The sequence below is a fragment of the Lepisosteus oculatus genome, chromosome 3, assembly GCF_040954835.1.
Source record: "Lepisosteus oculatus isolate fLepOcu1 chromosome 3, fLepOcu1.hap2, whole genome shotgun sequence".
Classification (NCBI taxonomy): Eukaryota; Metazoa; Chordata; class Actinopteri; order Semionotiformes; family Lepisosteidae; genus Lepisosteus; species Lepisosteus oculatus.
In genome coordinates, this window is record NC_090698.1 from 9,532,865 (window position 1) to 9,556,670 (window position 23,806).

Consider the following 23,806-nt stretch of genomic DNA (forward strand, 5'->3'; position numbering starts at 1 on the left):
GAGACCCCCAAGGCCTTTCTGGGCAGCCGTTTGAGGGGGAAGAGCTGTTCTGTGGCTCCTCTCGAGCTGGTGGGTGATGTCGATCCTGCCTGGAACGGGCTGCATGTGTTTTCAAGTTTGGCTTCAGATCCGGCACCGGTCTGAACAACAGGGGCTTGTGATGAGTCAGCCTGTGTGCCGTGCAGGGAAAGACAGATGGATCTACTTTCATGTCCACTGCACCCTCGGTCCCCCCTCTCCTCCTTCCACTAATACTTTCCCGAGCTGAGCTGGAGCGGGACCCAGCTCCCTGCCCCAGGAATCCCTCTGCTGGAGCTCCTCCTCTCCCCCCTTTCCCAGTCCTCGGGATTCCCGAGTCGCTGACTCACGGCTGCCTGCGTCTCTGCGCCGCGTGCCAGTGTCACGCGCGGGCTCCCACCGCGGAGGATGAGAGGTCCGGCGGGTGAGTCACGGCGCTGAGGAAGTGGGGAAGAGTACAGCCAGTCCTGCTGACACATTCCCCCCTCCTCCTCCTCCTCCTCCAGCTGCTGCTGCTGAACTGCTGCCAGCGGCCCAGCAGCAGGTCGCGGGCACACACAATGCCAGACCTCCCGCACCTCCCTGTGGTGCGCCCTGCTTGTGACCAGAATGTGCACGAGTGTGCACGAGCGTAGTCAGAGCCTGGAGAAGAGCAGGGTGCTTGTGTACTCTATACTTCCCTGTGAACAGCCAGAGCTTGCAGAGAGCCTGCAGGAGGAGGCCGGCAGTCACAGGTGACGCAGCTCCACTCCCAGCATGCCGCGGGGAGACGCTGATGAGGGGGTACGAGCTGCCGGCGCGAGGCCCTGCTGCTCTGAGAGCGTGTCGGCGCTGGCGGGCGCCACCATGTAATTTGCCCGCCGCGCGGACAGGCGCGGGCTCCTGGCTAAACGCTATTTACGGCGAGGGAGGGCGCGCCTGCCTGAGCAGGGTGCCTCTAATCCCCGGACAGGCGCGATGACAGCCCCGGAGACGCTCAATGACAGGGTGGCGCGGTCTGCCGTCTGTGCGGGCGGCGGGGCTGGGAGAGGGAAAGTCTTCGCACGCGCGCACACACACGCGTGCACTGTACCTAGCTGCCCTCCCAGCCGACCAGCTCACCAGCCTGGGCTGGTTTTCCTCCACCGAAAAGACGAACAAAACCCCGACTCACTGTTACCAGGCGTGCTTGGGCCTCCTGTGCGACACACACAGTCCGGACATGATCGCCACCGGGACCACCCCGGGGGTCTCTGCATCATCCCTACACTCAGCCTGGCTGGGCACCCTCAAACTTAGAGGGTGACCGACTGCAGCAGGCTGGTAACACCCTGCCACACCAGCGCATCAGGACTTAAAAACGTCAGCCAGTAATCACTGGATCTCACTCATGTTGGCACGGATGGGCTTCAGGTCCCCACTCCCACAGTTCTTGGTGTCCAGAAGTGCCAGCCTTTCTGCGTTAAGACAGTGTAGCTGAAATACTGATCCCCCTCGGCCGTTTCCGATACCAATAATACCAGACTTTCAACTGTGTACCAATCCATGCATAAAAAAACAAACTTACAGCACTACAGGTGTTTGCTGAAAAGATCCCAACCGGAATGATCAAACAGGATGACCCACACTACAATAATCCCACCGCCTGCCCATGCCGAGCGGGGTTCTGTGCGCTGTTTGAGGTCGGCACGCGAAGACAACAAGAGCTCAAGACGGAGAGAGGTCAGAGCACAGCAGAACAACCGGAGTAAAAGAGGAACACAGACCCGGAGAGAGAGAGAGAGACCAGAGAAAGAGAGAAAGACAGAGAGAGGGACCAGAGAGACCAGAGAGTAACAGAAAAGGGCAGAAAGAGGAAGAGAAAGTCACAGATCACCCAGAAACAGGGGTCGTCAGGTTTTGATGGAGAGAAGCAGTGAGCCAGTGAGTGAGAGGAAGAGGACAGAGACAGGTAGAGACCGACAGCCCCCGGGACTGAGACCAGGGGTCCAGTGTGACGCCGGCGCCCCGTCCCAGCTGCCCTCTCCGACGCAGGAGGCTGCCGGCTCTCGGCACACAGCCGTCTGTCCATCTCGGGGCCTTCAGGAGGTGTGGATCTCTCCCCTCACCCCTGCTGATCTGTATAGCTCTGCCCTCAGAGCCCACATTCATTTCTCGCCTCCTCGCTCCTCTCACCTCCTCTCCCTCCACCTCTTCTCTATCCACCTCCCCTCTCACCTCCTCTCCCTCCACTTCTGTGTCTCTTCTCCTCTCACCTCCTCTCCCTATATCTCTTCCCCTCCTGTCCCCCACTCCTCTCACCTCCTCTCCCTATATCTCTTCTCCTCCTGTCCCCCACTCCTCTCACCTCCATCTCTTCTCCTGTCCCCTTCTCCACTCACCTCCTCTCCTTCCCTCTTCTGCTCCTGTCCCCCTCTCTTCTCACCTCCTCTCCTTCCCCCTTCACTCCTGTCCTCTCCCCACCTCTCCTTCCTCCTTCACTCCTGTCCCCCTCTCCTCTCACTCCACCTCTTCCCCTCCTGTCCCCCTCTCCTCTTACCTCCTCTCCTTCTTCCTTCACCTCTGTCCCCCTCTCCTCTCACCTCCTCTCACTCCACCTTCACTCCTGTCCCCCTCTCCTCTCACCTCCTCTCACTCCACCTTCACTCCTGTCCCCCTCTCCTCTCACCTCCTCCCCTTCCCTCTTCACTCCCGTCCCTCCCTCCTTACCTCTCCCGTTCCTCCTGTCCTCTCTGCTCCCTTTGTCTCCTCCTCTCCCCGATGGAAGACCCTGTTTTCCCTGAGATGCTCATGTCCCCTTCTCTGTCGGGCAGCTGTCTGTCCTGCTACACCTGCTCCTAAACGTGCTGTGAAAACAGCCCAGGGAGAGTCCTCAAGCTGTAGAGAAACAGGCCGGCCTCCAGACACTGACGTGTCCCCTCCTCCTCCCTCACACACTCCTCCTGTCCCCTCCTCTCCTGGCTCCCTCCGTTCTCTCTCCTCCTCCGGATACTGCACGAACACCAGCTCTCCAGCAGGTCACACACGGGGGCAGGAACAACAGCAAAACCCAATACCCACTCCAGCCCAAAGGCAGCGAAGACCGAGTCTGCTCTCCGCGCCGGACTTACCTGGACAGGTGATCTTGGGAGAGATGGGACGCCACTCTCTCTCTCTGTCCTTCTCGCTCTCTCTGCCTTTCAGCGGAGCAACATCTTCCTGGCTCAGTCAGCGCATTCTGAAACGGAAGGGCAGGTTTCCGGTGAGACCCCGCGTTGAGCTCACCGATTCTCGCGTGGGGGGTCTGGCGAGTCATCCCCTCAAACACCTCAGTTCCACCTCGCCCCCCCTCCGCGGCCCGCGGCTGAAGCTGAAGAGATCAAGTTCCTTCGTTCTGCCCTCAGCAGGCGGAGGTTTGCAGGACCCTCTGTTTCTGAAACACGCAAACTCTGGAGGCTGTGCCCTCCAGTCCTCCGCCCGTGTTCTGTAGGAACGCCAGCCTGTCCACGGAGCAAGCCTTTCACCATGAACCAGAGAGCGAGAGAAGGAGAGACGGGGAAACTCGACAGGAAGATTTTTTTCCCCTTTTTGCAGGAAGCAGGACTTTGTTCCGTCGAGCATTTTTCCAGGACGCCCCCTCTACAATTCCACCTTCCTCACGCGCCGGACCCACACACTTTCTGACACACACACGCTTCCTCACAAGCAGCACACCTGCTGTGGTGGCTGGGCGGGGCTGATATCGTTCACTACGCTAACCCCCCCTCCCCTCTACCTCGTCAATCTGATTTCCTGGCAAACTTTATCATGACTTTCCACTTACCCATCACTTCCTGCCCTCCGCCACCCCAGGCGGCCCGGGCTCCAGGCTGCCCCAGTTACCCAAATGGAAGCAGCCTGGCTGAACGCTGCACAGGCACAGCGCTGAGGAGGAAACTGAGCACACGGGGGGGGGACCCGGCTCACCCCAGGGGGACACACAGGCAGAAACTGAGCGAAGCGGCACTGCAGGAAGGCCAGACTGCGCAGAACGGAGTGGGATCTCACCAGGACACTGGGATCACACCCAACCCTCAGGAACAGCCACTGGGATCTTCACTCAAATCAAGCTACAAGATGGTAATGAAGCTGAGAAACAATTTCCATGTGCTTTAGCGAACTTTTATAGTGTTTTTATAATAATTTAAATGTTTTCTTATACAATACTACACAAATCTTTACAGATTTCACTGTGCTTGACTGCACTTTACTGTGTTTTTACACCGATTTCACTACCGTGTTACCATGATGCTGCACTTTCCTCATGGAGTTAATATCCATGTGTCTCGACTCTGGACCACAGGATTTTTTTAAGAGGCCATGCATCACTGGCATTCAAACACAAAAAGCAACTTCAGAAATGCAAGTTAGCTCGTCAAGAGCTCGAAGTCTCACCTCAGACGTAAATGTCACTGTGTGGGAAGTGACAAACCCAGCAAATACCACCAGGGTCATGTCTCACCGCACTGCCCTGGTGTCCCCGAGACACCGAGAGAGAAAACTGAGCACTGAACACACTGTAGCCCAGCACCCAGACACTGAGATACTGACACACTGCAGCCCAGCACTCTGACACTGAGATACTGACACACTGCAGTCCAGTACTCTTGACACTGAGATACTGACACACTGCAGCCCAGCACTCTCACACTGAGATACTGAACACACTGCAGTCCAGCACCCAGACACAGTGATACTGAACACACTGCAGTCCAGCACTCTTGACACTGAGATACTGACACACTGCAGTCCAGCACTCTGACACTGAGATACTGAACACACTGCAGTCCAGCACTCTGACACTGAGATACTGAACACACTGCAGTCCAGCACTCTGACACTGAGATACTGAACACACTGCAGTCCAGCACTCTGACACTGAGATACTGAACACACTGCAGCCCAGCACCCAGACACAGTGATACTGAACACACTGCAGTCCAGCACTCTGACACTGAGATACTGACACACTGCAGTCCAGCACTCTCACACTGAGATACTGAACACCCTGCAGCCCAGCACTCTGACACTGAGATACTGACACACTGCAGTCCAGCACTCTCACACTGAGATACTGAACACACTGCAGCCCAGCACTCTGACACTGAGATACTGAACACACTGCAGCCCAGCACTCTTGACACTGAGATACTGACACACTGCAGCCCAGCACTCTGACACTGAGATACTGAACACACTGCAGCCCAGCACCCGGACACTTAGATACTGACACACTGCAGCCCAGCACTCTTACACTGAGATACTGAACACACTGCAGTCCAGCACTCTGACACAGTGATACTGAACACACTGCAGTCCAGCACTCTTGACACTGAGATACTGACACACTGCAGCCCAGCACTCTGACACTGAGATACTGAACACACTGCAGCCCAGCACTCTGACACTGAGATACTGACACACTGCAGCCCAGCACTCTGACACAGTGATACTGAACACACTGCAGTCCAGCACTCTGACACTGAGATACTGAACACACTGCAGTCCAGCACTCTTGACACTGAGATACTGACACACTGCAGCCCAGCACTCTGACACTGAGATACTGACACACTGCAGCCCAGCACTCTGACACTGAGATACTGACACACTGCAGCCCAGCACTCTGACACAGTGATACTGAACACACTGCAGCCTAGCACTCTTTACACTGAGATACTGACACACTGCAGCCCAGCACTCTGACACTGAGATACTGACACACTGCAGCCCAGCACTCTGACACTGAGATACTGAACACACTGCAGCCCAGCACTCTTGACACTGAGATACTGACACACTGCAGCCCAGCACTCTGACACTGAGATACTGAACACACTGCAGCCTAGCACCCAGACACAGTGATACTGAACACCCTGCAGCCCAGCACTCTGACACTGAGATACTGACACACTGCAGCCCAGCACTCTGACACTGAGATACTGAACACACTGCAGCCTAGCACCCAGACACAGTGATACTGAACACCCTGCAGCCCAGCACTCTGACACTGAGATACTGAACACACTGCAGCCCAGCACCCGGACACTTAGATACTGACACCCTGCAGCCCAGCACTCTTACACTGAGATACTGAACACACTGCAGTCCAGCACTCTGACACCGAGATACTGAACACACTGCAGCCCAGCACCGGGACACTTAGATACTGACACACTGCAGCCCAGCACTCTTACACTGAGATACTGAACACACTGCAGTCCAGCACTCTGACACAGTGATACTGAACACACTGCAGCCTAGCACTCTTTACACTGAGATACTGACACACTGCAGTCCAGTACTCTGACACTGAGATACTGAACACACTGCAGTCCAGCACCCAGACACTGAGATACTGAACACACTGCAGTCTAGTACTCTGACACTGAGATACTGAACACACTGCAGCCCAGCACTCTGACACCGATACTGACACACTGCAGTCCAGCACCCAGACGCTGAGATACTGAACACACTGCAGCCCAGCACTCAGACACTGAGATACTGAACACACTGCAGCCCAGCACTCCGACACTGAAATACTGAACACACTGCAGTCCAGCACTCCGACACTGAGATACTGAACACACTGCAGCCCAGCACTCTGACACTGAGATACTGAACACACTGCAGTCCAGCACTCTTACACTGAAATACTGAACACACTGCAGTCCAGCACTCCGACACTGAGATACTGAACACACTTCACTCTAACTTGCAGGCTGTGTGTGTCATGAACAGAGCGATCTGTGCCTGAGCAGGCCTGCCCTCGGGCTGTGGGAGAGAGATCCCTGAGTCAGGTGTTAGTCAGTCCCGCTGGAGTGAGCGCACAGCTCTCTTCCGCTCCCCAGGGCTGTGAACACGCCACAGCACTGCCGCTGCCCGGCACCCCAGAATAACCAGGCTGCTCGCACACTCCCAGGGCCTGTGCACTCCAGCTCAAACCAAAGGAGATGCCTAGTCGAGCAGAATCGCCCACAGTCCTAATCAATTCGCTCCGTCTGCCAACAAAGGCTCGTGCCGATCGGCGTCTGTGGAAAAAGGAGATCCAGGATGTGGATGTTCAGCGGGAAAGAAACACTGTGGAAAAGAGGAGCGGAAAGAAGCCGAAACGTGGGAAGGAAGCAATGAAGATTCACTCCAAACAACTGTACATAAAGAATAGAGACGTTATTACTGAACAACTAGGAAAGAACGCACACTAAATCACACAGCTGCCAAGACGAAGACTGTGCTGCAGCTGAAGTATCAAACAGCAAAGGGACAACGGCGCTCAGAGCTCAGCAGAGCCTTCCTGCAGCTTAAGTTCCCTAGCACCCCAAAACCCTCTCCTGAAGGGCACCCTCGGCTGCCAGCACACCCCGACAGATCTGCTACGCGCGGCAGCTTGCACAAGCACACTGGCACGCAGCCCCGAGGCTCGCTCATTCCGCCAGCTACACTCAACAGGCAGAGGCGGATATCTCCTCTGCCCGCTGTGTCCTCTACACGCTGACCACTCACTGCACAGCCTTCTCCTGAATCACCTGGCTGTAGGAACCCCCCCTGCAGTCTTTCAGAAGTCACCTCGGTCCTGTCAGATCAGATCGACTGTGTGCACCAGTGGGAGGGCCGTCACACTCTGGAAGAGCATCAGGCCAGGCTGTAAGGCTAATCTGCGGCCATGCAGACTGACACATCAGCCACAGACTTGTGCTTCGGGCACCAGGGCTGTTTAGTTCAGTTTCCCGGGAAGGTGAAAGCGCTGTTGTGCCAAAAACAACCTCAGGTTGCATCAAGGCTTAAGCACCCTAGTTTACACACACACCCAAGCGTGCACCTGCTCTGGTTACACAGGCCTGCACACCTGAGTCACGGGCACACCTGATGAGGAAGCAACTCCCCAAGCCACCCACAGACACGCAGTCACAGATCCCCGGCCAGCACTCCCTCACCTGCGAGGAATGAGCGAGGGAGGCTGCTGCAAGGGGGGAAGTTGGGGGGCAGGGAGGCGCGACAGCGGGCAAATCCTTGCACATCAGAGTGTGGAAGTGAGAGATTACAATTTGACCTCCTCCCAGACTTCCGTTTACCAGCTCCTGCTGCTGCTACCAAATCCCTGCCGCGCAGCAGGCTGGAAGAGGTCCGTGCAAACGTGAGAGACAGTAGGAATTCCTCTGGAACTCCTCACTTTCTCTAAAAGGGGTCCAAATACCAGGAGTCTAGCTCATCACATCTTAAAACGCGTCTTTGCGAGATCTGAACAATTGGGAAACGCATTTGGCTCCACCGCTGCCCTGCTCCTGTTGCACAACTGCCTGACCCCTCCAGACCTTATCAGCCGCAGCAGCAACACGGAGGGGCTGACGATTTCAGGCTCGTGATCATAGTTTTGCAGGCTTGTGAGCAAGTATCCTGCTTGGCTTTTCTTTTCTTGCTAACCAGTTTATTGCCAGCAGTCGTATCACCCTGCAGCTCACGACTGGCAGCCCACTGGAGCTCAGCAGGCCAGTACCTGGATGCGAGACCTCTGGGGAAAAATCTAAGGTTGCTGCTGGAAGAGGTGTTAGTGGGGCCAGCAGGGGGCGCTCACCCTGCAGTCTGTGTGGGTCCTAATGCCCCAGTATAGTGACGGGGACCCTATACCGTAAACGGACGCCATCCTGCAGATGAGATGTAAAACTGAGGTCCTGACTCTCTGTGGTCATTAAAAATCCCAGGGTGTTTCTTGAAAACAGTAGGGGTATAACCCTGGTGTCCTGGCCAAATTTTCCCCTGGCCTTTACCAATCCTGGCCTCCTAATAATCCCCCTCTCTGAACTGGCTTCATCACTCTGCTCTCCTCCCCACTGAGAGCTGGTGTGTGAGGAGAGTACTGGTGCATCATCCAGGTGGCTTGAAGCATGACAGCACTGCAGCTCACAGGCTTCCGCGGCCGACCACCGGGGGGTGCTGCAGCGCGGCAAGCCGGGGATCAGCAGGCGGACTCCAGCCCACCCACATCCAGTGGCGCTGGGCCTGTCCACTGTGGGCCAGGACCACGGCCAAGACCAGACCGGCGAGGTCGGGACTCCAGGGCCCAATCTGCACACGGAGCCAGCAGGCTCACCCAGCCCCCTGGGGGTTCACAGCGCGGCGGTCTGCGTCACTCCTCCGGCTGGTACCTGCACTGCTACAGCAACACTGAGCATCTCTTTACCCCCAGTGCCACGCCTCTCCTCCAACACCTGAGGCTTCCCAGATTAAGAGTAAGAATATCACGCCAGTGTTGCAGATCTCTAAACGGCATGAACTAAGCAGCCCGGTCTTCCACAGGCGGACACTTGGGTGACGTTTATATGCCGATCAGACCTAACTCCTGCTGTCGCTTTAAGAGCCCAGCAACATTTCCTGGGATTTACTTATGTTGTCCACCCCCTTCTGTGCTCCAGAAACCCCTTCTTATTTGATTACCCCGGCATTCCGGCTCTACTCTTTCCTGGTGTGTGTTTGTGGGGGGGGGACTTCACTCGCCACTTCAAAACAAAGAGCCAGCCCGAACGAGCCTGCGTTCCACATTCCACGTCTGCGCGGGACAGACGCTCCCCTTTCTGCTGCTGCCCGTGGTGTTTTGAACATGAGAAACTAAAGTCTTTTTAAGTGTTCGCCATAAAAAACACACACACTCAACCAAGAAGAAACAAATTGCTTCAGTCTGCCTTTCGGGATAACAGGTCTCTAATTAGGCTACACTGCCTTGACAAGTCTGCACCACGGACGCCTCCTGCCTGTTTGTCTGCCTGTCTGCCTGCCTGTCACAGACAGAGTGGGAGGAGGTCAGGAGCAGGAGATGGGGAGTGGGGGAGAGGGCTGCTATATAAGCAGGCTGTGACCTTTTGGTCTGTGTCAGCACCAAAATGTCACGGGCAGGCTGGCGCACTGCTCTGGGTTTTGCGACAGACAAAGCGCTGTCAGATCTCAGATCTCCGCGCCGCCACGCAGGAGGCTGTCATACAGAGAGGGAGGGAGGCGGCAAAGCCAAGTGATAAAACAGAAAGCCAAAGAGAAAGAGAGACCTCCACATGAACCCCAGTTTACAGCCCGACTTGTTTTTATAGACTGAGATGAGGTCTGATGGTTATTAAAGTGCTTCCAAGTTGGAACTGAAGAAAATTGGCCAAACAGATAACAAAACTGCAGTGCAAGTTTTTTGTTTTTTTTTAAGGCAGCATGTATAGTTTCTGCAGAACCCCAGCTGGTCGGAGACCAGCAGCCCTGGCAAAGTAAGGGCACAACACCAGGCACAAAATACAGCAAGCACCAACACCTCATTTTCCAGCTGCTGACATCACAGGCTGGCGTGCAATACACAGGGGCAATTTCCAGTTTCCACAGAGCGTGGAAGCCCAGTGGTTCATTCAAAAGAAACAGCTGCCTTTACTACAGCACTGCGTTATAACCTTAAAGAAATACAAAAACGCACACGCGTGAACGCGCGCGCACACACGCCGGAAGTGCAGGAGCTGCTGGCTGCCGGACAGGTGCTGTGGAGAGCGGTTTTGGCAGAGGAGAGGCCCGTGTTGAGCCCCGATGCCCGTCTGGAGAGAAGAGGCGGGGGCAGGCGGGCTGAGGATACGGGCTCAGACACGCTCGGAGAGAATGATGGCGCATCAGAAGGGCAGGAGCAGGATGGGAACAGGCGGAAACCAGAACGCCCGGAGGCGCGTGGCTTCGGAAAAAACACAGAGGGTGCCAACGCCAAGATGTGGAACAGGACCTGCAAGGTCAGGCTGGCACAGCCTGTGGAGGGGGGCTGGCCCAGGGCACACCTGGGACCAGCTGGCACAACACTCGTCTCGCAACTGTGCAATGTCCTCTCTGTGGCATCTAATGAGACGAACGAAACAGCTGAAGAGCACAAGCGGTGTGGGTTTACTCTATTTGCTTCTTGCCCGGATTAGGATCCTTAGCAGACTGAGAGACTGATCTTATGATCACGGGAGCAGTGCTGCGATGTGCAGAAAACATGTGTTTACAAGGTATCACCATGAATCGAAAACATGTTGGGAGTGTGCATTTGTACTCTCAGGGTTAAAAAGGTTCAAGATTCTGGTCCTGGGATATAGGTGCCTGCAAAGCCTGTTGATGGCACTAAGTGTATCTGCAATCAGATGTTGTCTTAAATCTCGATTATGGTTCTTGAATGAATTTCATTTGGAAAGTTTGTTGGGGCGCTTGTTAATTAGGGTCAACGAATCACTCATTTCTGAAGAGGGACCTGGTCTGAGGAGGCAGCCAGTCCCATTGAACTTATGTAATTAATTGGACACAAAGTCAATAAACCTGTTTTCTATTTTCCCAGATCCTGAGCAGTTGCAAAGCTGGTCCTTAAATCCACTGGGAATGTGGCTTCAAAGCGAGTGTGGAGAAGCCTGCTCTTCCTGTGTTTCGCAGACCAAAGCGCCCAGTTCTGGAGCTCCAAATTAGACTCCTCTCGTTCACAGCTTTTCTTAGGCTATTTCATTTTTTGTAGAGAAGCAATAATTCCGGCTTCTCTCTCACGGGTTCCAAGATCAAACCAAGGCGACAGGGTGGGGTTCAGATCGCTTTTCTTTCCAGAAATCACACATGAGTCCCACATGTGCCCAGAAGAGAGAGGGTCTCCTCGCTGGAACTGTGGAGACCACACACACACCAAAGCCACACAGACTAACTGAAACAGAAATGGATGTATGTGCTTTTGTATACCTCCACTCTACACTCCAATGTGTTTTGTGTGATAAAGCTTGAGTTTCAGAAACCCTGTCCTGTTTTAATTCTCATGGGATATGAAGCACAATATCATGTTTTTTGTCATACTCCCTAATATCTTGAGTATCAGGGTTACATAACATTGCATCAGCATTAGCCCAGAGTGAAAGGCTCCAATCACAGTGTTCAACAGAAACAGTATATGCACAGTATACAAACTGTAATGAACACTGTTAGCCCAGAGTGAGAGCACTATATACTGTACTGAACACTGTCAGCCCAGAGAGCACTATATACTGTACTGAATACTGTCAGTCCAGAGTGAGAGCACTACATACTGTACTGAACACTGTTAGTCCAGAGTGAGAGCACCATAAACTATACTGAACACTGTTAGCCCAGAGTGAGAGCACTATATACCGTACTGAACACTGTCAGTCCAGAGTGAGAGCACTATATACTGTACTGAGCACTGCTAGTCCAAAGTTAGAGCACTATATACTATGCTGAACACTGTTAGTCAGGAGTGAGAACACTGCTATATACTGTACTGAATACTGTTGACCCAGAGCGATATTAGTATATACTGTACTGAACACTGTTAGTCCAGAGAGCACTGCATACTGTACTGAACACTGTCGGCCCAGAGTGAGAGCATTATATACTGAACAGCGTCAGTCCAGAGTGTTGAACTGTGTGTGTACAGAGCATGTATGGCAGTGTGTGAAGCCTTTCTTGGGGTACACTTCTATGGCCTGCCTTGGTATTGCTGTGTTATACAACAACAGGAGGAAAGCTGAGCGTGGAGAAAGTGGCAGCCGGCCTCCCCCTGCCCGCCCCCTGCCTGCCCCCTGCCTGACGTCACGGCCCACGAACACGCCGGGGCTGCTTAAAAGGGCCCCGGCCGTGAGCTCAGCGCAGGCGGAGGGCCGGGCTGGCCCCGGTCCAGGCTGTGTAACTGGATCACTGAACAGCTGGCTGGCCTGCTGCAGGCGCCGAGCCGGGGGGGCGGGAGAGGAGGGGCCAGGCTCACCACGGCCAGGGAGCGTCTCCAAACTCCTGCCCCTAGAGCACGCGTGGACAGACCCTCTCAACAAAATAAACTGTTGCTATGTGACTGTTACCGTGTCAAAACGTAACGAGATGTGATCATATATTCTGTTTTAAGTATGTATATCAATGTAAAGCTTTCTATTTTGTGATTCCCTGTATTTATTTGTGAAAAGAACATAAAGTTCTTAAAAAAATCGCTTCCTTTGGGTCGGAAAAGGAGTCACGAGACTGGCTGCTGCAGATACACTGGAGCCCGTTACAACTGCACTGCACAGCTCTCCCATCAGGAGCAAAACTCAGGGAGTCACAGCGCCATCCAAGACATTCCCACGTGCCCCTCCCCGACCCGGCACCGCTCGGACCCAGCTGCTCCCCAGAGCCGGGACTCGGACCCTCCCGGGCCCAGCAGGCACGCCGGCAGGCCCAGTTACAGCACACACACACATACTTCAAGCTGCTGAGACCCGCGGGGTGTGGAAGTGTGTGCCCCTGCGTTGTTCCGCTTGGCGCCCCCTGAAGCGGGTCACTGCCATCCCAGCTCAGCCCACGTCTGCCGGGCTGGGTCAGCGCTTCCACACAAGAAGCACTTCCACCGGGAAGTTATCATGCCAGTTTCACACCTGTGATGCAAATGTCTATGGGAAGGGGGTCTGTGTCAGCAGAAAGTGGCGAATTACTTTTAACGAGGAAAAACACAATACTTTTCTGTTAATGACTCAGCGCAATGTTGTAACTGACCAGAGAAAGACAGAAGTAATGAGAGCTGCTACAGTACAATACACAATACAGCACAGATACACTCCTCCAAGACCCTGTACTGACACTACAGCAAAGATACACTCCTCCAAGACACTGTACTGACACAGCAGCACAGATACACTCCTCCGAGACCCTGTACTGACACTACAGCACAGATACACTCCTCCAAGACACTGTACTGACACTACAGCACAGATACACTCCTCCAAGACACTGTACTGACACACTGCTACAGCACAGATACACTCCTCCAAGACACTGTACTGACACACTGCTACAGCATAGATACACTCCTCCAAGACACTGTACTGACAATACAGCACAGATACACTCCTCCAAGACACTGTACTGATACTACAGCATAGATACACTCCTCCAAGACACTGTACTGACACACTGCTACAGCATAGATACACTCCTCCAAGACACTGTACTGACAATACAGCACAGATACACTCCTCCAAGACCCTGTACTGATACTACAGCACAGATACACTCCTCCAAGACCCTGTACTGACACACCAGCACAGATACACTCCTCTGAGACCCTGTACTGACACTACAGCATAGATACACTCCTCCAAGACACTGTACTGATACTACAGCACAGATACACTCCTCCAAGACCCTGTACTGACACTACAGCACAGATACACTCCTCCGAGACCCTGTACTGACACTACAGCACAGATACACTCCTCCAAGACCCTGTACTGACACTACAGCACAGATGCAATCCTCCAAGACCCTGTACTGACACACTGCTACAGCACAGATACACTCCTCCAAGACCCTGTACTGACACTACAGCACAGATACACTCCTCCGAGACCCTGTACTGACACTACAGCACAGATACACACCTCCAAGACCCTGTACTGACACACTGCTACAGCACAGATACACTCCTCCAAGACACTGTACTGACACACCACTACAGCACAGATACACTCCTCCAAGACACTGTACTGACACTACAGCACAGATACACTCCTCCAAGACCCTGTACTGTCCTCCAAGTGCTTCTTGTGTGGAAGTTATCGTGCCAGTTTCATACCTGTGATGCAAATGTCTATGGGAAGGGGGTCTGTGTCAGCAGAAAGTGACGAATTACTTTTAACGAGGAAAAACACAATACTTTTCTGTTAATGACTCAGCGCAATGTTGTAACTGACCAGAGAAAGACAGAAGTAATGAGAGCTGCTACAGTACAATACACAATACAGCACAGATACACTCCTCCAAGACCCTGTACTGACACTACAGCACAGATACACTCCTCCGAGACCCTGAACTGACACTACAGCACAGATACACTCCTCCGAGACCCTGAACTGACACTACAGCACAGATACACTCCTCCAAAACCCTGTACTGACACTACAGCACAGATACACTCCTCCAAGACCCTGTACTGACACACCAGCACAGATACACTCCTCCGAGACCCTGTACTGACACTACAGCACAGATACACTCCTCCGAGACCCTGTACTGACACTACAGCACAGATACACTCCTCCGAGACCCTGAACTGACACTACAGCACAGATACACTCCTCCGAGACCCTGAACTGACACTACAGCACAGATACACTCCTCCAAAACCCTGTACTGACACTACAGCACAGATACACTCCTCCAAGACCCTGTACTGACACTACAGCACAGATACACTCCTCCGAGACCCTGTACTGACACTACAGCACAGATACACTCCTCCGAGACACTGTACTGACACTACAGCACAGATACACTCCTCCGAGACACTGTACTGACACACTGCTACAGCACAGATACACTCCTCCAAGACCCTGTACTGACACTACAGCACAGATACACTCCTCCGAGACACTGTACTGACACTACAGCACAGATACACTCCTCCAAGACACTGTACTGACACATTGCTACAGCACAGATACACTCCTCCAAGACCCTGTACTGACACTACAGCACAGATACACTCCTCCGAGACCCTGTACTGACACTACAGCACAGATACACTCCTCCAAGACACTGTACTGACACACTGCTACAGCACAGATACACTCCTCCAAGACCCTGTACTGACACTACAGCACAGATACACTCCTCCAAGACCCTGTACTGACACTACAGCACAGATACACTCCTCCAAAACCCTGTACTGACACTACAGCACAGATACACTCCTCCAAGACCCTGTACTGACACTACAGCACAGATACACTCCTCCAAGACCCTGTACTGACACTACAGCACAGATACACTCCTCTGAGACACTGTACTGACACACTGCTACAGCACAGATACACTCCTCTGAGACACTGTACTGACACACTGCTACAGCACAGATACACTCCTCCAAGACCCTGTACTGACACACCAGGACAGATACACTCCTCCAAGACCCTGTACTGACACACCAGCACAGATACACTCCTCCAAGACCCTGTACTGACACACCAGCACAGATACACTCCTCCAAGACCCTGTACTGACACACCACTACAGCACAGATACACTCCTCCAAGACCCTGTACTGACACTACAGCACAGATACACTCCTCCAAGACCCTGTACTGACACTACAGCACAGATACACTCCTCCAAGACCCTGTACTGACACTACAGCACAGATACACTCCTCCAAGACCCTGTACTGACACTACAGCACAGATACACTCCTCCAAGACCCTGTACTGACACTACAGCATAGATACACTCCTCCAAGACCCTGTACTGACACACTGCTACAGCACAGATACACTCCTCCAAGACACTGTACTGACACTACAGCACAGATACACTCCTCCAAGACCCTGTACTGACACTACAGCATAGATACACTCCTCCAAGACCCTGTACTGATACTACAGCACAGATACACTCCTCCAAGACACTGTACTGATACTACAGCACAGATACACTCCTCCAAGACACTGTACTGATACTACAGCACAGATACACTCCTCCAAGACACTGTACTGATACTACAGCACAGATACACTCCTCCAAGACCCTGTACTGACACACCACTACAGCACAGATACACTCCTCCAAGACCCTGTACTGACACACCACTACAGCACAGATACACTCCTCCAAGACCCTGTACTGACACACCACTACAGCACAGATACACACCTCCAAGACACTGTACTGACACTACAGCACAGATACACTCCTCCAAGACAGTACTGACACTACAGCACAGATACACTCCTCCAAGACAGTACTGACACTACAGCACAGATACACTCCTCCAAGACAGTACTGACACTACAGCACAGATACACTCCTCCAAGACACTGTACTGACACTACAGCACAGATACACTCCTCCAAGACCCTGTACTGACACTACAGCACAGATACACTCCTCCAAGACCCTGTACTGACACTACAGCATAGATACACTCCTCCAAGACCCTGTACTGACACTACAGCACAGTAACACTCCTCCAAGACCCTGTACTGACACACTGCTATAGTACACACATTCCTAGAGATGGAGTCAAGAGCTTACTTGAGATGGACACTGAAGGATATGGAGCAGGAGGAGATAGAGAGATAAGAAAGACAGACAGGAACAGTGAGGCCCACTGGTGAAGAGTGCAAACAGTCTCCTCTCTGTCTCTGCCCCTTTCAGGAGACTTCAGGAAAGGATCAGGTTGCTGGCTGCGTTTGAAAGACAGACACAACAGAGCCGACAGAGAGGTCAGCGTGCACTCACTGCCCCCAGCCCTGGGTCTCCCTGCAGTGATTTACAGACACACACCCCTCGCCCCCTCTCGCCCCCTCTCGCCCGTCAGCACTGCGTTACACACACACACAACCCCCTGCCCTCTCAGCACTGTGTTACACACACACACCCCTGCTCTCTCCCCTCTCAGCACTGTCCTAGACAGACACACACACCCCTGCTCTCTCCACTCTCAGCACTGTGTTAACACACACACACACACACACACACCCCTGCTCTCTCCCCTCTCAGCACTGTGTTACACACACACACACCCACGCCCCGCCCCCTCCCCTCTCACAAACACCTGCCTCTGCGCTGTATCTGGCTCGAACCTTTACTGCCCCACGGCACAGCGTCCCGAGAGCAAGCTGCAGGCACAGGGAAAGTGTCGACAGGCGCGGTAAAAAAATGATAAGACCGCGCAGGAAGCCCAGTGAAAAGAGAGTGAAAACAGGGGAGCACGCGGAGCAAACGAAGGCTCAAATCAACTCTCGACGAAGTAAAAGCTCAGTGGAATCATGGCAGGTTCAGCACAAACAGCTCAGCCCACAGAGCTGAGGAGAGGCTGTCTGCACCTCCCCCAGTCTCCCGGCTCAAGGTGGCAGACTGCTCTGTCTGCCTCGACACAACACTTTTATCTCCTCCCTCACACATTGGCCTGCAAGCATCCCATTAAAATATCTTATCGAATGTGTTTTGACTGCAGTTCCGGACAAACTTTCTGCTGCAAGTCACCGTCCTCGATGTTAAATAAAAATCCTCAGGAGAATGTGCAAGATGTTTCCCCATGTAGGGAGGAAGCAAACCGCTGGCGCAGTGCTTAGCCATCTGCCCAGCACCCCGAACTGTTAAAAACATTCACGCTCTCCCGCCCAAAAGGTGGAAGTGTCCAGTTTTCCTGCACCCCACCTTTCAAGCACAGCCTTCCACGCGAACATCTGAGCCAGACCCTGCACACATCCGAGCTCTGCCGCTCACAGCGCTGACGTGTTGGTGTCTGCTCTGCGTTGTGCTTCGTATTGTGCTTCAGAAGCACAGCCGATCACAGAAATCAGGATAGCTCTCGTTATCTTACCCAGGTAGAAGCGGCTTAAATAAACAGAGCACAACGCAACTTCAGGGGAAGGGACAGAGGCGGAGATGTTTCTGCAGCCAGGGTCTCTGAGGTTTTCCCAGCTGCTCATCACCCCTCTGGGAAGCAGGCGGGGCTCAGTGATGCCGGTTTGACGGGAGAGAGACCGTGCCCCAGGCGCTGAAGGGCGCGTGGGCGCAGCCCGTCTGTTCCCTCTGGAGGCGGCAGGCCGATCAGGTTAAACCTGTCACCCAGCAGAGCGTGGCACACTCCAGGGCACGCCACAGCCACGCGGGACGCCCGCCGGGCATCTCCGAGAGCACAGCGAAGGCCCGCTGAAGCACAGACTCGCTCCGGCCAGCGTGATCCCTGAGACACCGAGCCCCTCCAGGACCAGCACTGGACAGCCCTGGGTGGACACAGCTTCCAGAGATCCAGCTCCACACTCTTTCAAGCCTGCAGGACAGGAAGCCCACATTGCCAACAGTGTAAAAATGGCATCCTGCGCCACGCTGTCAGGAGGACTGGGACTGACCAACGCACTTGTCTTGTCGCACTGTTGGAGCCGCCTTCAGTCACTGAAGTCAGGTGGCTGAGAATGAGGTCTCGCCATTCCAGGTACGTGACTGGGTATTTTGCTCTATACTCCCACACCCACACTTTTTGTGTAAAGAACTGCCTCCTGTTCTTATTTCTAAAAGCACTTCAGCCTAAACGAGACATTTAACCGGAGGTCCCGTTGTCCGCGACTCTGCAGGAGCAGCTGTTTCTCGCGCTGAAGCTCACTCGTGAGACTCTGAACGATCCGTCACAGAACGAATCGTCCACCCGCCAGCAGGAAGCTGCTGCTTCCTGTAAATCCAACTCGGAGCCTGACCCAGAAGCACGAGGAGCACGGCGACACTACACCCTGGTACGATGCCACTGCATCTGCACCAGAGTGAGCCGGCCGGGTAGTTGTTGGACCCTATGCGAATCCCTAGGAGAGAAGTAGAAAGCCAGGTGTACTTATCCGAGAAGTCAAATCCGAATCTAAGAAGGAGAACTGGTCACGAAGCCGGGAGATCAGGAAGAACAAGGTAAGAAGCAAGCTGCGCTCTGAGACTCAAAGATAAGATAAGATCACTTTATCGGCCATTTACTGTTTCCTGGATTAGGAGTTTGTCTTTCCGCATACCCCAGCTTGCTCTCCACGAGACACACAGACAGGGAGAGAGAAGCTTGGGGTCAGAGCGCAGGGTCAGCCATTTATACAGCCCCCCTGGAGCAGCTGGGGTTAAGGGCCTTGCTCAGGGGCCCAATGGAGTAGGATTCCTCTGCCGGCTGCGGGATTCGAACTGGCAACCTTCCAGCCACAGGCGCAGATCCTGAGCCACAGAGCCACCCCTCCGCCCCAAAATGACTCCGGAGGGACTCGAACCCACAACCTTTGCATGACTTCACGAGGTCACTGCCTAGAAGTCCAACACGCTATCCACTGCGCCGCAGAGCCTGCTGCACAATGCCGAGCACACAGGAGCAGTCCTCAACTAGTGTGGGATAGGACAGTCAGCCCAGGTGATGCTGTTAGTGCCAATTAGGAGCCGGCTAGCGTTGATTAACGGAAGCCGAGTCTAATTAATTAATTGGCATCTCCTCGGGGCAGGTGGGACCATGACAGCATCTTAGTGCGCACTCAGTCACACAGGGCCCACCTGGACACACCCGGTGACCAAGGCCACATCTCTGGGAAGAGTGTCAGGAAGCTGCAGAAAACCCGTGTGAACGCAGGGGGAACATGCAGCCTCCACACGCAAGAGTCCACAACCCAGGACTGTACCCAGAGCCCCGGCAGCAGCGCACACAAACAAGCCAGCGCCCGGTCCACCGGTCAGTGCCGGCCCAGCAACGCCGGTGGCTAACCGCGTCACTAGAGCCGAACAAGCAGCCGAAAAAACAAACCGTGAGGGAGAATAAAGCTGTGGAGATCTGCATGTCTGACTTGTCTCAGACCAGGTTAATCCCCAGTGTTAGAAGCTACAGATCTTACGGCCAGCCACTAACAGTGGTTTGCAGTTCTAGGCCCCGTTACAGATCTCTGACAGCTCTCCTCGGCCTCTGTGTCCTCTGTGTTTGGCCAGGGACGCTTTGCCAAAGCACCGGCACAGTTGTAGCCAGTTAACTCTCTGCAGGAAAGGCCTGCAGGTCTCGTGCCCCATTTCTGAACGACGTTTGGCTGTTTGAGCAGTGAGCGCGTCTCTTTCATTCAGAAGGTGGCCGTCCTGCTGGTGACACACCTGTCTGCACTGCTGGGCCGTTTCCGACAGCAGCCCCCTCTCCCAGGACAGACGGCTTGGGACACAGCAGAAGGAAGTCTTTAAAACAGGGCGGAGAAGAAGCAGCCCCGCGAACCGAAAGCGCAGATCAGCAGGAGGGGAGAGTGTTCCTCCGCTGGAGAGCACGTCGGGCGGCGCTACGGGAACTACGGCACGCAGGCCGGTTAACTGAGGACACGCGCTTCCCCGTGGGATCGCGGCGCAGTGCCGCACCGCACACAGGAGTCCCCGAGCCACAGAAACGCGGCGTGTGCACGCGTGCATCGCACAGGAAACCCCACGTCTCTCTCGTCCCTCGAACTAGCTGTCAGCTGCCCCTTCCGCCCGCGCTACCGGCGTCTGGCTGCGTTGCAATTAAGGGGACAGTACTGGTGGGGCTTGGAGACGTAGCAGTCAATACGGGGACAGATACATGAATTTGCAACAACAATCGGGGTCTGCATTAGCATATCTGTCTCCCTGGGGCAGTGGAACCGGGGAGGCGCGCTCCGTGTCCGACACGCGCGCACGGCCGCGAGGAATGCGCCGGGCTGCACGGACACATCGCGCCAGGCGCCCCGGCGCAGTCAATCAGGCTAAAGGCCCCCCATTGTTACCAGTCTTTCAGCGCTCAGAGTCCCCCCTCCACACACACACACCCACCCCCGCACCCCCCAGCTCTGCGAGTGAATGCACAGCCTCTCTTTGGGGGAGGGGGGGGCCAGCAGCGCCATATCCGCGTCCGCACATCAACAAAAGCCCGAGACGGGCTGGCAGGCTGGAGAGACGCACAGATCTGCCCCCCGTGCCCGCTCACTGGCGTTGTTTATAGCGCTCTCACAGGGGGAACACACTACTCCAAAGGCACTGCTACTGCTCGGGCTGTTAAACCGCCCCCCCGCCAGCTGTATCAGATCTCCATGCCGCATTCATCAACACAACAGTCTGCGACCCATTAAAGTTAAACACCGACTACATGCGCCCTCTCTCTCTCTCTCTCGTGGTGAATACATCTGGAAGAAGCCTCCGTGCAAAACAATCGGCGTCATCTCGTAACGAGGACGTCGGCAGACCTCACGCTGCAATGCCCCTACAGTCAGGATTCTGCTTCCGGTTATCCATTAATTAGTTAATTAAGCAGCTCGTGGATGTGACTCCGGAGTGAAAGGTAGCCGCGGCTCCTTCGGCTAATAGAGAACAAGCGCCCCGTTGGTTCGGGGAGGGCAGGCGCTGAGCCGAGCCGAGCCGCGCTCCCACCCCCATGTCCCGGAACCGCGGGCGAGCCGAACACGTCTGCCGGAGCCGCGGGTGGAAGTCCTCGCCGGCACGGGTGCGGGCTGCGCGCAGGCGCCGCCAGCTGCCCGAAGTGCCCTCTCACCCCCCCGCCACCACCACCACACGGCACACAGCACTCAGCCGCGGCGACGGACAATCACACGCACACTGACGCGCAGCCCGGCAGGTCACCCCAGCGCCGGGGGCACCGACACGTACAGGACACGCCACGCCGGCAGTCACGGAGCCGCCAGGCGCACATACCTGCACAGCCAGCTTGCCCTGCGCGCACCCGGGCAGCTGTGTGCGCCCTGCCCCCTGCTCTTTTGTTTCTGGGGGGGATTATCTGCTTGTTCTGCATCGCAAAGGGAGCTTAATATAGCCTGCTAGAACTGTAAAAAAAAATGCCAAGCAATAATCAGGACGCCTAATAACTAATAAGACCCCGAGAGCACTTTTTAAATTAGCCCACGGACCCAGCTGAACCCACGGACGGAGAGAGATGTGGAACTGGGAGAGCGGATGAAGGTAAAAATGTCCAGGGACAGTCGAGACACGGAGAGATCCGATCAGGCAGATCAACGGACGTCGATATTTAAATCACCCGGACATGGCATTTAAAAAAAAAAAGCCTAGTGAAGTCAGAAAAGGCTCGTTTTTTTTCCTCCTTGCAGGAACACATTACTCTGCAACACAAGCCAATCCAGCAAAACAGCAAGAGGGACCGAGAGGCAGAAAAATCACTTTCTTTCAGAACAAAGAATGCAAAGGGAAAAACACCAGAGCTATATATTCCTGAACGCAGTTTGGAAATCCTGCTTCTATTCCATAACTGGAATGTTTTTAAACTTACCTTCCTGCGTCTCCTGCATTTAAAAACGAGAAAAACACAGCAGTTGTGTCTGTCTAATATTTCCCCTGCTACACATCCAATGCAAAAAACAAAACCACAGAGAAAAAACGAAGACCCCCAACTTAAACACTCTTGTCCTCTGCCTTTAATGAGAATATGGACCGGGTCTGGCTGGAGACGTGTTTTAATAAAATCCCCCAAAAACGACAAGAAGATGAAGACAGTCCAAGGGATGCCACAGATAGGAGAGCAGAAAAAAAAAAGCAAAGCGTGTGATTTCTCAGTTTAAAATCCACTCTTGTTGTGCTAAGAGAGTGTGTGTGCTTCCTCCTCTCTTTCTTTCCTCCCTTCTCTCTCTCTTTCTTTCTATCTCACACACACACTCTCTTTTCTGTCTTTTTTTTTCCTCTCCACTCAGTAGTCAAACAAAGAAAGGAAAGACACAGCACACACAGAAAGCAGAGCGAGAGAGGAAAAAAAAAGATCGCCCATCCCCCCACTAGAAGCCAGCCTGCTTCAGTTTTTTTCGCCTGTCTCTAAACAGCCCCTCCCCCTCCCCTCGTAACCCCCCCAGTTGAGCTGAGCCTCGCTTTCAGCAGCCTGTTCTACCATACTGCTCTCTCTCTCTCTCCCGCATTGAGCACTGTAATGCGCCGGAGTCCGGGGAGCCAGGCGGCTGTGCTCTCGTCCGTCTCCCGGACCCGATTCACAACCGGGTCAGGCGGGAGCCGGCAGCGGGAAACGGGGAGGGTACGACGCCGTACCGCGCCGGATCATACAGGTTCGCGGACGCGGACAAGGCGCCCTGTGCCGCTCTGTGCGAGAGCGCTCCGGCAGCGTCTGTGTGTCGCGTCACGCCGGCGAAGCTCGGTCCTCAAAGGGAAGGCGTGAAGCAGAAGCTGGGCAGGAGAGCAGGAGAGAATCGGGGGGTGGGGGTACACCGGAGACAGCGAGGGGAAGCCGGTGGGGGTGAGCCCCTCACACCGTCCCCGCGGACAGCTGCTCCTCTCGGAAACGGAGGAAAGGGAAGAGGCGCAAGCTCGA

The 23,806-nt window shown here is 54.3% G+C and overlaps 1 protein-coding gene across 9 annotated transcripts in view; it reads right to left on the reverse strand.

Annotated features, from left to right (window-relative positions):
• Positions 1–23,806, reverse strand: part of kdm6ba (lysine (K)-specific demethylase 6B, a) — a 117,768-nt gene that overhangs the window by 40,835 nt on the left and 53,127 nt on the right. For 6 of the 9 annotated variants that reach the window (XM_069186682.1, XM_069186679.1, XM_069186673.1 and 3 more), the window contains one exon: positions 3,108–3,214. The gene's annotated coding sequence lies outside the window, so the exon portion shown is untranslated. Of the gene's footprint in view, positions 1–2,706; positions 2,844–3,107; positions 3,215–22,762; positions 23,284–23,806 lie in introns of those variants that run through there. The other 3 variants (XM_069186680.1, XM_069186674.1, XM_069186678.1) reach the window with 2 other exon arrangements.